We start from the raw sequence: 17445 nt of genomic DNA, 5'->3' as shown, positions 1-17445 counted from the left end.
CGTTGAGTCGGGCTGCCGGCTGACTTGGCGGGATCGGTGACTCATCGTCATACGGTGCATCCGCCGTTGCCTGGCTCGCTCGCTGCGTTTGTTCGCTCGAATCGGGCGTTGGAATCGGCGTCGGCGTCGCTCTCGGCGTCGGCGTCGGTGATGTTCTCGGCGTTGGTCTCGGCGTCGGCGTCGGTGAAGTTCTCGGCGTCGGCGTCGGCTTTGCTATCGGCGTCGGCCTCGGCGTGTCCTCCATCCTCGACACCTGGATACGGAGATCCCGGATCGTAGCAGCGTCGGCTATTGCTGGCGGCTGCAAGGTTAGGTTGTAGCCGGACGAGGCACTCGCGTTCCCGCGTTCCCCGTAAATATCCCTTATAAACGCTCACTCGAATCGTTAGCTTACCGTTACGCTCCTACGTAACGTATAATCCGTGTTGCAGTGATGCGTAGTCCGTATGGTCGCCAGGTCGGTTTGACCGATGATCACCGCCAAGGTCAGTCACAGCGTCCGCCCGCCTGGTCGTCCTTCGGTTCGCCTCGGTCGGGTCGTCTGGATCACCGTCAATCTCGTTGCGTGGGAGAGGTGGTGCGGAATGAACACAAGTGCGTTTCGCTACGCTAGAATATTTATTTCGAACACTTGGTTACACTGGGCCTCAGCGCCCTTACGCGCCCTTAATGGTACGCTCGCCTCGCTCTCACACATTCACTCATCCACGTCTTAACACACTCGCGCGCGTGTCGGCGGAAACGCTCGCGTTGACCTACGCGATGGTCAGTCGCGCGCAAACAATGTTGCCGCGTCGCGTGATCGGTTCGAGACGTTTCGATACAACGGCCGGGTCACTCGCGCGTGGCCTCGAGCAATCGCGCCCGCGTCGCGTTAATCAAGAAAAGGAGTCGTCCGTGACTCTAGAGGTGTCGGTTATATCGCGTCGTTAATTATCACGAACGCCCGAATCACACTCACTATTACTTGGAGGTACCGGTTTTTGTCGCGTCGTCGTATATGCGTATCGTACGAACGCCCGGAGCCTTCTTCTTTTTCGTTCCGTCGCTCTCGGTTGCCAGCGACCGCTCCCACCATCGGCCGAGTCGTCTCGCGCACGCGTCGCCACGCCCCGTTGTTCCGGAGGGGATACGCGCCGTATCTCGCCGTATCAACGGTCACTGTACCGTTTCGTCGGTCTGTCCTTGTCTGTACGGTCCGTTTACCGTTTCGTCGGTCTGTCTTCGTTTCTACGGTTCGTCTACCGTGTATTCCTTTTTGCTACGGTCGGTTCACCGTCTGTCTCCGTGTATGGTCGTTGTCACGGTCGGTTCACCGTCTATTGCCGTGCGTCGTCGTTGTTACGGTTAGTCTTTCGTTTGTCACCGTTTTTCGTCATTGTTACGGTTAGTTTCTGGTCTGTCGCCGTGTTCTTACCTCGTTCACGGTCTAATCACGGTGGATCGGGCTTTCCCGCTGTACTCGCCGTCTCCTCGCCGTTTTCTCGCGCTAACTTCGCGTTTGCTCCCTCTCTGCGCCTTTACGCGGTTCCCATGCATTCTCTGACGACGACGAATCGGTCATGACACCGAGCGGCCAATCTGCGGTTGGTCGCAAGGTTAGGTTAGGTTGTGACCGAACATGCTCACAGAATTAATAAATTCCTAGAGAATCTTAAAAATCTCCGAAGATCTCTTACTTTCACGGTCGCCAGGTCGATGAATTGCCCCGCCGCCAGGGTGTGGTCTCGGCCCTTTGTCTCGATCGGCCGGACGATGAAATGCGCCTACACGGCTTCTGGATGCGGAAGTCCACGTAGAAATACGTCCGCTCACACTTGGCTGGGACCCCCGCGTTGTAGAATCCTCTGGGGTGCTTCGCTGCGTGGCCGGCGTCGGATGACGCAATCTCCCGCCACTAACGATCACTCGCCCAGGATGGGAAATTTGGGTCGCACGAGTAAACAAAGGCTTTCTGATATTCACACAACTCGATTTATTGACCTTTTCGCGCACACACTCACACTACGGCTTCAGGTCGCCCACGCGTGTGTCGCGATTCATTTGTCTGCGTGTCGCCTCTCGCATAACGCACGCAGATATCGCGAATTTATTACGCGCTCGCGTTTATTAATACGCGCGGAAAGAATCTGCAAGGCATGGCTCGCGGGTGTTATCGCTGAACTATTAATTCGCGCCCGTTACTGCCAATACACTAATTATGACTTATGCGATTACGAGATCGCGCGGGAAAACGTAACACGCACGCACGTCCGTCTCCCGAGACGTCTCGTTGCAGACTTTCTGTCGTTGGGACGCCGAGCCGTTCGTTCTCATGCATCCCTACCACTCGGTGCACCCCGATTGGCTTGTTGTTGTCAGGCTGTAGTCTGTCGCCAATCGGTGAGCATCGAATGGTGTCTCACTCACACACACTTCTTTTCTCGCTCTGATGCTATGGCACCGCATGCGCAATGCGTTAGAATTCCATAGCGCCGAGCGAGTAATCTCGCAATGCTATTGGTTGCACTGGTCCGTGCATACGGACTGCCTTAGAGGCTTAATGTCCCAAAATGAATAATTATTGTTTAAATCAAATGTATCGCCTAAATTGGCGTTAAACAAGATAAAATAATCAAGAAACGTGCGCTCGCACTCAGCGATATGCGCTCTGAATGAAATCATGGACCAGTGATGTTTGCATAGTGAACGCGCTTTAAGCGTTACTTAATAATAGCTAAATAATATTAATTAATGCACGATCGGTGCATCAGCTTATGCAAAATGTTCCAGCTCGCCCGCCGTAGCATCAAAGACTTGCCAGAGAACGGTCGCGATTCCCCCTTGTCCTTCCGATATCGTTATCGTTATTAAAATGTGGTACACGACATTCCACCAATGAATATTAAAATAGAGGACCACTGTCCGGGGAATCTCGATCGTTATCTCGCGGTTTATGCGCCTCGCGTACATGCTGAATGCGTCGCGGAAGCTCGACCATGGGCAACCTAACCTACACCTGTCAAATTCTGGCTGGCTGATTCCCATGTGCCTTATGCCGCACGCGGTCCCCGGCTATTTCTGTCTCTGTTCAAACAAAGATACGGGTGCTTACTAGCGGTGCCTTTGGAACGCAACAAATAATATAATGAACAAATAAACTTAATTAACATGCAACGAACATAATTTATTAACGGCTATTCCGTTTAACATAATAATATAAAATACAATATATCTACATGCACGCAATCACACCGCGTACTCTCTTTCACACGCGCATGCACACACGGCTCGGCGCGCACGATTCGAGTAATCTTATCGGGTGGCAATGCGTTTATTCAACACGCAGATAAACAAATAAACTTAATCTCGCTTTTGTATCGCGATTCCGACATTCTCTTGTCGTTATAACAAAAATATATATGTTAGAAACATAATATGCGCTCTATTGCGCTTGTCATGCGCCGCTCGCTATCGCGACGTCTCGTTGAGTACAATATTGTTAATATAACTATAGAATCTTATGACGAATATATATATGCTGCGATTTACGCTGGTGCAGTAACAATCCTAGTCTGGATATAATAACTTTTAGAAAACTTATGCGGACTTGCCGCTAACGCACGCTGTACATAACACTATTAAGAGGAATATATAAAATATCAAATATAACTTTACACGGTCTTACCGTTATGAACAAAGTCAAGCTAACTGAATATTAATACAATAAAATGGTTTTAACTTTATATAAACTATATAAATGCGGTCTCGCCGCTACGAGTATAATTCAAACTTTTAGAACATAATGAATAATATAATAGCACGTATATAAACGTAACGCAAATCTAATGCAATGTCTCGCCGCTGCGAGTATCTTAATATTATTTAATAATCGTAAACTAACGCACACTCTAAGTAACTATATATATATGCACACGCTTAACGAATAATATCTTATGGCTAACTTATAACACTATTGCACGGATTAATGTTTCACGCGCACTGTAGTTCTCGGCGTTGACTCATCACAATGTGACGTCACGTCCAACAGGGGGAACGTACAACTCTCCGTCGTCCCCTCCGTCACTTTGGGCTGCCAGCTGACTCAGCGGGACCGGTGAGTCAGTCGTCGCCGGCTCGTCCGTCGGTGCCTGGCTTGCCGGTTGCATGGTTATGTCCGAGTCGGGCGTCGGACTCGGCGTCGGCGTCGGCGTCGGCGTTGTCCTCGGCGTCGTTGTCGGCCTCGGTGTCGGCGTCGGCCTCGGTGACAGCGTCTGTCTTGGCGCCTCGTCCATTCTCGCCACGTTTATCCTGATGTCACGGATCGGTGCAGCGTCGGCTATGGCTGGCGGCTGCAAGGTTAGGTTAGGTTGTGACCGGAGATTTGATACACGGAATTAGAACTTTCGGATAATTTGGAGACTCACAAACCTTTTGTCGCTCTTTTTCAGGTCCCCTACACGGTCGCCAGCTTCTTTAACCTTCACCAGAAGCAAGGTTGTCTCGATCGCCTTGTGATGACTGCAACGGCCTCGAGCTCTCGAACGGATTTCCGACGTCTCGGCTGGATAGCAACTCGCACGTAATCCTATGGCACTCGTGCTCAAGCACACGCGGAATCCACACTTATTATTAGGAACTAATTATCTCTTTTATTTTTCAGGTGCTGCTGCTTTTCCCAGGATGGATCAGGAACGGCTCTCCTTCCAGGAACGGCCTCAGGTAAGTAACTAACTTTTATTTCAGGATTATCAAGGATCATCGCCCAGGAACAGGATCGTCGCACAACACTTAGGTAAGTAATCAGTTCTCTTTGTTTTGTTAACAATAACAATAAAAATTTATTCAAGAAAATATGTATGATTTCCTTATATCACAGACACTTCCCGTCCGCGTCGCTTAATTCACAATCGAGTGAACGAAAAAGACTATCGAATAGTCTTTGCTATTTGTCACACCTACTCGCATTCGGGTGACTATAATTTTTAACGCGAAACGTTTCCTAATTACACGAATCGCGGAACTTCCGCCGGCGGTCACCTACTAGCATTCGGCGACCAACGCCCTAACGCTCACAAAGATCGGGCGCGAAAACTCGTCTGTCACTCTTGCGAGATGTTAACGCTGTTAAGGTTCCGGCGCGAAAGCTCTCCGTTGAACTTCCGAGATGTTAGCGTTACAAAGGTTCCGGCGCGAAAGCTCACGAGAGCTCTCGCTGCTCGCTTATGTACCGGGAGAGAGACGCTACCCCCTCCCGACGGGATCCGCCAATCCCGCGTAGCGTCGGTGTTACCGGGCGCGAGGCTTGGTGGAAGCCCCCACTCCTTCTGGCTTGCACGGCTGCGCGGCGTCGTTGCGCCGTGGGGCGTCGCGTTCGTTGTCCCCTCCATCTCGGCGTATCCCCACCATCAAGCGGAGACTGCACTTGTAAGCGCAGCTGTCTGCCTTCGATCGCACTTAAAGTGTTATACACACCGACTAACCAATTTTATGTTGTACGTGGCTCACTAAAGCCACGACACTAGGAAATGCATCGAATAAGCGTAAAAAACTAAAAGGTGGCGTTGAGCCTGAAAATAATTAGATTCGTAAGAAAGTAAGCATAACACAAAAGTTGTGCTTCGAGCATGTCCAAATGACAATTTCGTAAAATCGAAAAAATATCAAATAGTACCAATCCCTCAGTGGGTGTCTGTTATACGTAAAATATGCACCAGAGTGCGATTCGATGCATTTGCTAATGTTTCTGTAAAATTTTGAATATTGCACTTAAAGTGCAGTTTTTATACTATAGAGATTGCACTTAAGGTGCAGTTTGCTTAAACTTGCTAAATGAATTACTAAACTTATAAAGTGACTTGAATCACACGTAATATGACTAATTATAAATAAAAGAACGAATTTGGCGTTGAGCCTAAGTGTTTTTAAACTAATTAACTTAACATTAGGGCACATGCGTTGTGCTTCTGGCAACATGCTTGCCAGTACAAAAAATAACTATTTGACTGTTTTAGAAGTATGCTGGGTAGCTAATGATTATTATAATTACTGTGAAAAGGAAAATAGCTAATAAAGCTAGTAGTACCATGCAAGGTACTGATATCATAGTATAAAAAATGTCACACACGAACATATGAAAATAAGACTTAGAAAACTTAGAAACTAAGAATATAAGTAGAATTAAAACACACGAATGTATATATTTATGTAATAAGAAAAAGTTAAGAAATGAATTATGGATAGGTCACGAATTTGACACTATCAGCTCGCGCTGGTTTTCCGCTCGCTCGTTAATCGAACTAAAATTATTTAACAAAAGTTTAGAAAATAAACTAAAATATAAAAATCTTTCAGGGTTTGACCTCGTAGATGTAAACGCGTCCTACGCGGCTTCCCTGCTGTCCTCGGGTCGGGTTGGCTTTCCAGGGGTAGCCCCGTCGTCCGCCGGTACAGGAGTACGCTGCAGGATGACGCTTACGATGTTTTTCCCGTCGCTCGTTTTCCTCTCGACCCTTTCAGCAACGAAAACCTTGGGCTGCGTCGCAGAGGGGCCGGATGTCGATGCCACTGCCGCCGCCGGGTCAGGATGCTGGGAGCTTCTGGGGGCCGGTTTCACTACCCCCTCTAAGGGGCTTTGTCCAGACTTACAGTCTGGGCTAAGCGCCTTTCTCCTTTTTGGCGTTGGAATGACTTCCTCGGACTCGCTATCGCTAGTTGTATCATATTTTCGCGATTTTCGCGTTTCTGGTTTTGATTTTTTATGGAAGGTCCAAGTTCTCGGTTTGCCTTTGTCTTGTTTCAAACTTTGTGAATGTGGCTTAACCCTTTTCTTATGTGATGTTTTCCTTGGATCCTTTGCTTGTTTGTTCTCCTTCTCACTCTCGTCTTCGGTATGCGATCGTACAGTTTGTGCTGTTATTTTTTGTGATACCTCGGCGTGTTCTTCGTCGCCGCTTTTTAGGTTAGGTTGCTCTGTGGGTATTTCTGTATTCTCCGCCGTGTTTTGTGCCTCCTCCTCGATTGGGATTTCCTCTGGTGGTTGAATGCTGTTGGTAGGTTGAAGTGCTTCTTCCGGCGGGTTGCCGTGTTTATGCTGAATTTGCACTATACCGTTGGAGAAAATTGTCAGGATTTCGGCGTATGCCTGCGTGTCTTTGTCAGGTTCCTGCAGTTCGACTTCCACCATTAACTTAATTGTTCCAATGACTTTACCCTCTATATCCTTGAGGTCTGTGGTGTCGAAAATGCAGTTTCTTTTTGCAAGATGGCGGTAATGCTCATTTAAGAGTTTAGTTAATACCTCATTTTTCTGTTTGTCGGCTTGAATTAGGCTTTCAAGACGTTCTAAGGATGTGTCGTCACCTTCTTCTTCACCGATTTCCTTGGCTAGACTGTTCAAAAATTTCAGCCTTCCACTTCGACGAAGGGCTAATTCTTCCTTTAAAATTCCAGCTTTCGCTCTCCGAATCACTTTCTCCTCCTCGCTGTTGAATCCAATCTCCTTTAGATTCTCCATAATGCGAAGGATCTTTAGCAAGCGATCGTCACTAGCACTGCACTCAATTAATGCTTCGCTGTGTTTTTGCTTCGCGGTTCGCGTTCCCGCAGCTAATCGTGAACTCGGGTCAACGCGTACTGAGATGGGAGTCCCCTCGACTTCAATGGTTGAGTTTGATTGGTTGGTGGCTGGTGTCGCCACTCGCACGGTGATTGGCTGCGCGTTCGGCTTATCGCGTGCCTCCGGTGTTCTAGATATTTTGTTGCCTCTCGAAACGTTAAGGCTATCTTCATGACCTGAGGTTGTTTTCAACGCGTTATCAGATTTGCGTCCCACGTACCAATCGTATGCGCTTTGTTCGGTGTCACATATCACGATTTCGTAAAGTGAAGAGTCATCTTGAGTGACTATCAAATTTTTACTTCGTGAATGTTTCGGTTTGTTAATTCTTGTAAAGGTTTCGCTTGAGATCTTCTGCGAATTCCTTTTCTTATTATTTAATCGCATTTCAATACCCGTGTCAGATGATGCTGAAAAATCACTGTCACTGATTTGACGAGTGTCAGATTCGGGTTTGTTCACGATTTCCGGTATATCGTTACTTTTGGTGTTTCGCGATATTTTATAGTGGTTTGCACTTTTGAGTGCCAAACGCTTTGCGGAACTGCACTTTTGGGTGCAATCCTCTTCGTCCAGGTTTATCACAGGTTTCGTAAGAGAAACTGAAATTTGGTCGTTTATGTTGATCGGACGCTTACTTGTAGTGAGAATCGGACTTACTTCTTGCCTTATGGTGTGTTCATAAGAGTCACTTGGTTGCGTGATCTCCTCATCCAGGACGATTTCACTTGGTGGACTATTTGCGTGCTGTTTTTTGTCACTGGTTGGCTCGTTCGTCCTTTTCGATTTCCCCTTTTCGGTTTGGGTCGCGTTTAACTTCTTCTCGATTCGTAGCATCTCGATCTTGGATCTTGTTTTACCCCAGCGTTCCAATTTCTTTTTAGGACTAGCCGGGTTTCTTAATAAACTTGCGAGTTCTTTTCGCGAATTTCTCGCGATTAACAGGATTGGCTCAGCCATCTCGAGTATCATGGCTTCCACGTCTATCTCTCTGGAGAAAATTTCTGTGTGGACCGTTACGGCCTTGATCCTTGTCCATTTTTCTCGCCTCAGATAAGCGGGAATGTTGACTGACTTGGTGGTTTTCTCCAAATCTCTGTTGTTTCTTCTCTCAATTAGTTCGACTGCTCCACTGGTTATGACGTTAAACTCCCCTCTAGAATCCATGGTCACTCTAATATCTTGACCCTCGACTTTGGCGTAGATCCATCCCGCTGGAATCTGACCTGTTAACAACTTCTTGATGCGGGAGATGTGTCTCATTCCCTTCTCGCTGATTGGCTGCTTTGGTCGATGCTTCGGGCGTCGAGAAACGTTGGAAGTTTGTGTGTCGTGGATCTCGTTGTCGGAACTATTCAGTGTCATTTGATCGTTTAAGTTACCTTGACGTAGCTCGTCAATGCAACTATCGATCTGTTGATTATTTATTCTCTTTTTGTTTCCAGGTACAGTTATCATGTTTATGCACCTTATTTCTTTTTCTTGTTTACTAATCTTTTTTCTTTCTTTTTCAGGTTTCTTCGTGGCGTTCGGTGTCCTGCTGGATTTGCTGATCAGGTTGACTTCCATGGCATCCATCATTCTGGCTTCCCTGTGCGGTTTGAGCTGACGTGCGTTGAAAACTCCTAGCGCGTTGTCGTCGCTGTCCACAACCAGGTATGCATTCGTTCGAATAACTTGACCGATTTTATAAGGTCCGTCGTAGACTAGGTGGATTTTTTTGGTAAGTCTTCTGCTCGCGTCGCTTCTTCGATGAAGCTTTATCCAAACCTTGTCGCCAATTTCATAAGGTTTTGCCTCCTCTGATTTGTCTGTTTGCACCTTACGTTGAGTGGCCCGTTTCCTTAGGATTTCCGCTGCTTGCTCGATTAAATTTTGTAATTTGGCCTCCGCGTCTTCTTCGTCTTCCGTCTCTATCTCCTCTCGCGGTTTCAAGCGCTGATCGATGTGCAACAGATTTTCGTGTATCCTGTGTAAGTCCGCGGGTCTACACCCTGTGCTTGTGTGCGTAGTACTGTTAATGGTGTCTTCGGCGCGTTTAATCACCCTGTCCCATCTTACTTGACGGTCAAAGGCGTAGACTCGAATAATGCGACCAATTTCTCGCATCACCCGCTCTACGGGGTTAGATTGGGGATTGTAAGGCGATGTTTTACGGATTGTGAGTCCCATTTCCACCGAAAATTCGCGCCATTTGTTCGTAATGAATTGACCCCCGTTGTCGGTCAAAATTTCGTTTGGAATCCCGACATCGTTAAAAAATTTTAGTTGTAGGGTGTCAATAATCGTATCTAATTTTTGATTCGGCATTGGGTACAACTTTGTTAATTTTGAAAATTGATCCATGATCACTAATATGTACTTATTTCCCTTTGCCGTTTGTGGTAGTGGTCCGAAAATATCGATTGATACTACTACACCCGGTTTCTCTGGCAGGTCGTAATACTCGATACCTCTTGTCGCGCGAGTGTAATATTTAGTCGCTTGACACACGTCGCACGATGCTACCACGTCTCTAACTAATTTATCTAAATTGTTTATTGCAAAGTGTCTCCTAACAAAATCTAGTGTCTTATCAGTGCCAAAATGTAAGAGATACTTGTGCACTTTGTTTACGAGTCGCCATCTGATACTATCCGGAACTATAATTTTGTCACCATCGTTAGTGGCTACTCTAATTAAGTCGTCTCTTAATATGTACGCATCCGGTTCGTTCGCGGTCTTGTCTAACAAATCTAGATCTTGATTTTGCGCGGTTTTAATACACTCTACCCATTCGCTCGTTTCTAATTCGTCGTTGGGTTGTTGTATCGCGGCTATCGTTTTAGTTAAGTCGACCTTTTTCGCGTATCCGTTTTGCATGTTATTTCTAGATAACGTATCTGCAATCGTATTCTCTTTACCCGGAATGTGACATATTTCCAAGTCAAATTCATTTAGAAATGACATCCATCTGGCAATTCTGCCGCTGTCACTTGAACAAGATTTCAAAAACTTTAGCGCGCGGTGGTCCGTATGAACGCGAACTTTTCGTCCCAAAAGAGTGGTGTGCCATTTCTTTAGCGCCCAGACGAGCGCCAGGCACTCGATCTCGGTGACTGTGTAATTGAGTTCGGCGCCCTTCAAAGACCGGCTCGCATAAGCTATTGTGTATTTACGATCGGGTTCGTCATCCCTATACTGGTACAATCGCGCACCTAAACCGTATTTAGAGGCGTCGACGAAAATACCAAATTTTCTGTTAGGCTGGATGACAAAAAGTTTTTCCGCTTCGTCAAACGCGCGTTTTATCTCGTTGAACGCGGTCTGTTCGGTATTGGTCCACGCAAATTTGACGTTTTTCCGCAATAAATTTTCTAACGGTTTCGCCATTCTCGCGAGTCCCTTTACGAATCTTCTATCCCAATTTATCAGTCCCAGAAAGGCTTGAATTCCCTTCTTGTTTTTAGGACGTTCAAAATTTTTTATAGCGTTTTTGGTGTCCTCGTTCATCTCGGCATTTATTTGATCGAACGTATGTCCGAGAAACCTAATTTCGGTTTTCATAAAGTCGCACTTTTCCGGATTAAGTCGAAATCCTACCTTCTGTAATTTTTCGAATACGTAGTTCAAATGGAATATATGCTCCTTTAGGGTGTTAGACGCGATCAATATGTCATCTAAATAAACGATCGTGAATGCATCGCATTCGTCCCCTAACGCCTTTCTAATCGCGCGGGTGAACGACGCACCTGCGGTCTTTAACCCAAATGGCATTCGCTTGAACACGTAAGTCTGATTGTCGAACATGAATCCAGTAAATTTCGCGCTTTCCGTTTCGAGTGGTACTTGCCAAAAAGCTTTTGCGATATCTAGCGTAGTAAAAAATTGTTTGCTTCCGATTCTGCGAAAGACTTCTTCTATCGTCGGCGGTTGGTCGTGATCATTTTCCATGCGTTTGTTCAATTCACGCGCATCGAGACAAAGTCGTATTTCTCCTGACTTTTTAACTACTACTACTAACGGGCTAATATATTGCGTAGGCGCTCGCTCGACGATACCATCCTTTTCTAAATCGAGAATATGCTCGCGCACTTTTTCACGATGCACTTCTGCGATTGGATAGACTTTCGTCTTGAACGCACGCTCCGTCTTCATTTTTATACGATGCTGGTAGTGTGTCACGCAACCGATTTCGTTTTTAAATAATTCGCTAAATCGATTAAGGGTCTTTTTAAGTAATTTTTTCGCTTCGTGTGCGCTCTCTTCGTTTGATAATTCGAGATTACACAACGTACCTTCGATTTTCGCTTCGTTAAATTTTACCGCAAACTTTTCTTTGTTGCAATCCAGTATCGCGGCTTGATCCATCAAGAAATCCATTCCGAGTATCATGTCGTACGAAAGACTCTTTACGACGTAGAACTCGTGAATGAAATCTCGATTCCCGATTTTAAATTCAATTTGTACGCGATTCGCGATTGGTTGACCTTTGTCGTTGAACGCGCCACGTAACAAGAATTTTCTAATCGGTATGATTTTTAATTTTATTGCTTCGGAATTTAGCCGATCGAACAGGTCCTTCGTTAACGCGGAAATTTGTGCCCCGGTATCGACCAATGCAGTTGTACGGATGTTCTGCATAGTGACCTCCACGTATGGTGACGGTTTTCTGCTATCCGCGCTCTGGTCTGAATCTGACACCTCTTTAATATCGCGTAAGATCTCCCTTGTCCGAATAATAGCTAGATGTTTTTCCTCCGCGGTTTGGTCAACGGTTTCGTCGTCGGTATTGCTTTCAACGTTTTCTACGACTGACGTTATCGCTGCAACCTTTCTTTTTTCCTTCGCGCCTTTCTCGAGCGTAATTCGCTTATCGAAATTCGGCTTTTTCTTTTCGGCTAACGCTAACTCTTTTTTGGCTTTATTCGCGATTTTCCTATCGTACGGTACGATTTCACGAGTGATAGTTTCCTCCTCGTCCGTGTCGGATACTTCAGTAATTTCCGGTTTAGACGTTTTTTCGAAACGTGCCTTGTTAGGTTGCCACGCGGTACGATCCCTTCTTTTGTTCTCGCTAGGCCACGGTTTGTTTTTCCAGCTCGCTACGCGTCTTTCCCCCGCCCCCTCGTCGCTTGTATCGCGGCGTTTGTTTACGTTTGAGGACGGTGCATGACTCGACACGCTCGCTCGCTTGGTTAACGCGGTTTTTTCCTTAGCGGTTTTCTGGGTTTCGTCACGCGATTTTTGTTTTTTATTTCGTTCTCGCTCGTATTCGAGTTCGTCTAATAATTTAATAAATTCCTCGACGTTCTTTACGGTAGTCGGACGTATCTCCCTCGCGATCTCTCGACCGAAATGTCTCTTGACGTTCCGAATGATCTCGAGTTCTGACATCGGTGGACTTAAATGTTTAGCTTGTTTCGCGATGTTCAGGGCATATTCGGCCATTGATTTATGCTCGTTTTCCCTGTAACTTCCCGCGTAAATTTGTTCACGGAATCGCGCTTGCTGTTCCTCTCCCCAGAAGTATTCTATAAATGTCTCTTTCGCTTCGTTTATGCTATCGGGCTCGCGTACGTCGAACCAACTTGACGCATTACCTCGCATGCACTTTCCGAAGAAATACAGCTGTTCTGTTTCGCTGATTTCCTCGTATTTCGCGATTTTATCGAAACGATTTATAAACTTCATCGGGTTTTGGGAGTCTGATTTCCCGAAAAATTTTAAATCTTCGAACGGGCTTTTCAACCATCCCCCTTTTGGTAGTCTCGCTTGCATAACGTTATTTCCGTCGCGGGCCGTCGGTTCGCGCGTCGGTGCAACTTCTAATCCGCTTGTTGACTCGCGTTCGGGACGCTCGTCGTCGGTTTTCTCGTGCAACCGTTGTTCACGCGTCTCTAAAACCTCTAACCTCTGACGTACTTCCGCTAATAGCAAAACGATCTCGTCACCTTTACCAGAACTACTCTCCTCCTTGCGTGCCAATTCGCTCTGTTGCAAGCGTTTACGCAGGATTTCGTTCTCCTCTATCAAACGATTTATATCCGCGGCACTCATTTCGATTTCGGTTTCGGCCACGTTTTTAGCTTTGGACCTCGTTACTCTCTCGTCGTTAGACTTCTTTTTCGGCGAATGCGCTACACGCGGTTTCGTATAATCGTGCACGGCGCTTGGTTCGTTGTCGTCGCTTTTGCTCATCCTGTGTTCGTTTCCGATTTACTATCTTTTAATAAAACTCGGCACTTCTCAGTACTGTATACGCGAGATATTATTATCCGTTACGCTGCACCGATAAACTTTTTACACGATTCTAAATCGAAGTTTAATCACTCGGGTTTGTAACGTCCTGTCACGGTCGCCATTTGAACTTAGATAAAATTTAAGTGTGTGCTTTATCAGCGACGTACCGATTTACGACTTGCCAGAGGATAAAATTAGCATCGGACCTCGTCCTCGAATTTACAAGCCCAGGATATACCCCACGAATACACACCTTCACTGTGACCGGAGATTTGATACACGGAATTAGAACTTTCGGATAATTTGGAGACTCACAAACCTTTTGTCGCTCTTTTTCAGGTCCCCTACACGGTCGCCAGCTTCTTTAACCTTCACCAGAAGCAAGGTTGTCTCGATCGCCTTGTGATGACTGCAACGGCCTCGAGCTCTCGAACGGATTTCCGACGTCTCGGCTGGATAGCAACTCGCACGTAATCCTATGGCACTCGTGCTCAAGCACACGCGGAATCCACACTTATTATTAGGAACTAATTATCTCTTTTATTTTTCAGGTGCTGCTGCTTTTCCCAGGATGGATCAGGAACGGCTCTCCTTCCAGGAACGGCCTCAGGTAAGTAACTAACTTTTATTTCAGGATTATCAAGGATCATCGCCCAGGAACAGGATCGTCGCACAACACTTAGGTAAGTAATCAGTTCTCTTTGTTTTGTTAACAATAACAATAAAAATTTATTCAAGAAAATATGTATGATTTCCTTATATCACAGACACTTCCCGTCCGCGTCGCTTAATTCACAATCGAGTGAACGAAAAAGACTATCGAATAGTCTTTGCTATTTGTCACACCTACTCGCATTCGGGTGACTATAATTTTTAACGCGAAACGTTTCCTAATTACACGAATCGCGGAACTTCCGCCGGCGGTCACCTACTAGCATTCGGCGACCAACGCCCTAACGCTCACAAAGATCGGGCGCGAAAACTCGTCTGTCACTCTTGCGAGATGTTAACGCTGTTAAGGTTCCGGCGCGAAAGCTCTCCGTTGAACTTCCGAGATGTTAGCGTTACAAAGGTTCCGGCGCGAAAGCTCACGAGAGCTCTCGCTGCTCGCTTATGTACCGGGAGAGAGACGCTACCCCCTCCCGACGGGATCCGCCAATCCCGCGTAGCGTCGGTGTTACCGGGCGCGAGGCTTGGTGGAAGCCCCCACTCCTTCTGGCTTGCACGGCTGCGCGGCGTCGTTGCGCCGTGGGGCGTCGCGTTCGTTGTCCCCTCCATCTCGGCGTATCCCCACCATCAAGCGGAGACTGCACTTGTAAGCGCAGCTGTCTGCCTTCGATCGCACTTAAAGTGTTATACACACCGACTAACCAATTTTATGTTGTACGTGGCTCACTAAAGCCACGACACTAGGAAATGCATCGAATAAGCGTAAAAAACTAAAAGGTGGCGTTGAGCCTGAAAATAATTAGATTCGTAAGAAAGTAAGCATAACACAAAAGTTGTGCTTCGAGCATGTCCAAATGACAATTTCGTAAAATCGAAAAAATATCAAATAGTACCAATCCCTCAGTGGGTGTCTGTTATACGTAAAATATGCACCAGAGTGCGATTCGATGCATTTGCTAATGTTTCTGTAAAATTTTGAATATTGCACTTAAAGTGCAGTTTTTATACTATAGAGATTGCACTTAAGGTGCAGTTTGCTTAAACTTGCTAAATGAATTACTAAACTTATAAAGTGACTTGAATCACACGTAATATGACTAATTATAAATAAAAGAACGAATTTGGCGTTGAGCCTAAGTGTTTTTAAACTAATTAACTTAACATTAGGGCACATGCGTTGTGCTTCTGGCAACATGCTTGCCAGTACAAAAAATAACTATTTGACTGTTTTAGAAGTATGCTGGGTAGCTAATGATTATTATAATTACTGTGAAAAGGAAAATAGCTAATAAAGCTAGTAGTACCATGCAAGGTACTGATATCATAGTATAAAAAATGTCACACACGAACATATGAAAATAAGACTTAGAAAACTTAGAAACTAAGAATATAAGTAGAATTAAAACACACGAATGTATATATTTATGTAATAAGAAAAAGTTAAGAAATGAATTATGGATAGGTCACGAATTTGACACTATCAGCTCGCGCTGGTTTTCCGCTCGCTCGTTAATCGAACTAAAATTATTTAACAAAAGTTTAGAAAATAAACTAAAATATAAAAATCTTTCAGGGTTTGACCTCGTAGATGTAAACGCGTCCTACGCGGCTTCCCTGCTGTCCTCGGGTCGGGTTGGCTTTCCAGGGGTAGCCCCGTCGTCCGCCGGTACAGGAGTACGCTGCAGGATGACGCTTACGATGTTTTTCCCGTCGCTCGTTTTCCTCTCGACCCTTTCAGCAACGAAAACCTTGGGCTGCGTCGCAGAGGGGCCGGATGTCGATGCCACTGCCGCCGCCGGGTCAGGATGCTGGGAGCTTCTGGGGGCCGGTTTCAAGGTTAGGTTAGGTTGTGACCGGAATCTCGATATACGGAATTAATAAACTTCGGATACTTGGAAACTCACAAACCTTTTGTCGCTCTTTTGACAGGTCCCCTACACGGTCGCCAGCTTCTTTAACCTTCACCAGAAGCAAGGTTGTCTCGATGATCTTGTTATGACTGCAACGGTCTCGGACTCTCGCACGGACTCCCGACGTCTCGGCTGGATACTAGCTCGAACGTAATCCAAAGGCACTCGTGCACGGACACTCACGCTCGGGATTCGCACTCTAATTTTAGAACTAATTGTATCTTTTTATTTTTCAGGTGCTGCTGCTTCTCCCCGGACGGAACAGGATCGGCTCTCTCTCCAGGAACGGCCTCAGGTAGGTATCCCACGATTTAATATTAACCCGCGTCCACAGTTTCGAGAGGGCTATTTCCCCTTTTTAATCTCCTTCTCTTTATTTCAGGTTAACCAAGGATCGTCTCCCAGGATCAGGATCGTCGCATAACACAAAGGTAAGTCAATCAGTTCACTTTTATGTTTAGTTAATAATAAAATATAATAATTTATTAAAATTGTCAAAAGGTTTGTTTAATCACAGACACAGCCCGTACGCGTCGCTTTTTCACACACGTGTAAACGAGATGTTCATTCGGGTGTTCGGAATGCACAAAATCCCGTCCGCGACGCTTCTTCACAAACGTGTAAACGAAAGTGTCTTTGAAGTGATTTACGAAAATTTGTTACACCTACTGGCATTCGGGTAACGTATGCTTTTATTACGCGAAACGATAGAGTCGTTCGATCCGCGGAACTTCCGCCCGTCGTCACCTACTCGCATTCGGTGATAAAGTCTTTGCGCGCGAAAACGTGTTTTTACTCGACGCGATGTTAGCGCTTTGAAAACTCGAGCGGGAAAGCTCTCGAGAGCCTCTTTTCCCCTGCTTATATACGGGACGCCGTCCTGTCTCCCTACTCCCAGTTCCTCCGCCAATCCGCGTCCGGTGTCGCTGGGATGCTCCTCGGGTAGCTACGCTTCCCCCACTCCGTGCTCTCTGGCCAATGCGCGCCATCTCGCGCCTGTCTGCGCGCGGGAGCCGCTTTCTCCCCTCTGTGGTCGTTTCGGCCAAT

The sequence above is a fragment of the Monomorium pharaonis genome, chromosome 1 (genome assembly GCF_013373865.1).
Source record: "Monomorium pharaonis isolate MP-MQ-018 chromosome 1, ASM1337386v2, whole genome shotgun sequence".
Classification (NCBI taxonomy): Eukaryota; Metazoa; Arthropoda; class Insecta; order Hymenoptera; family Formicidae; genus Monomorium; species Monomorium pharaonis.
The sequence above is the reverse complement of the archived record's forward strand: the minus strand, read 5'-3'. Positions refer to the sequence as shown.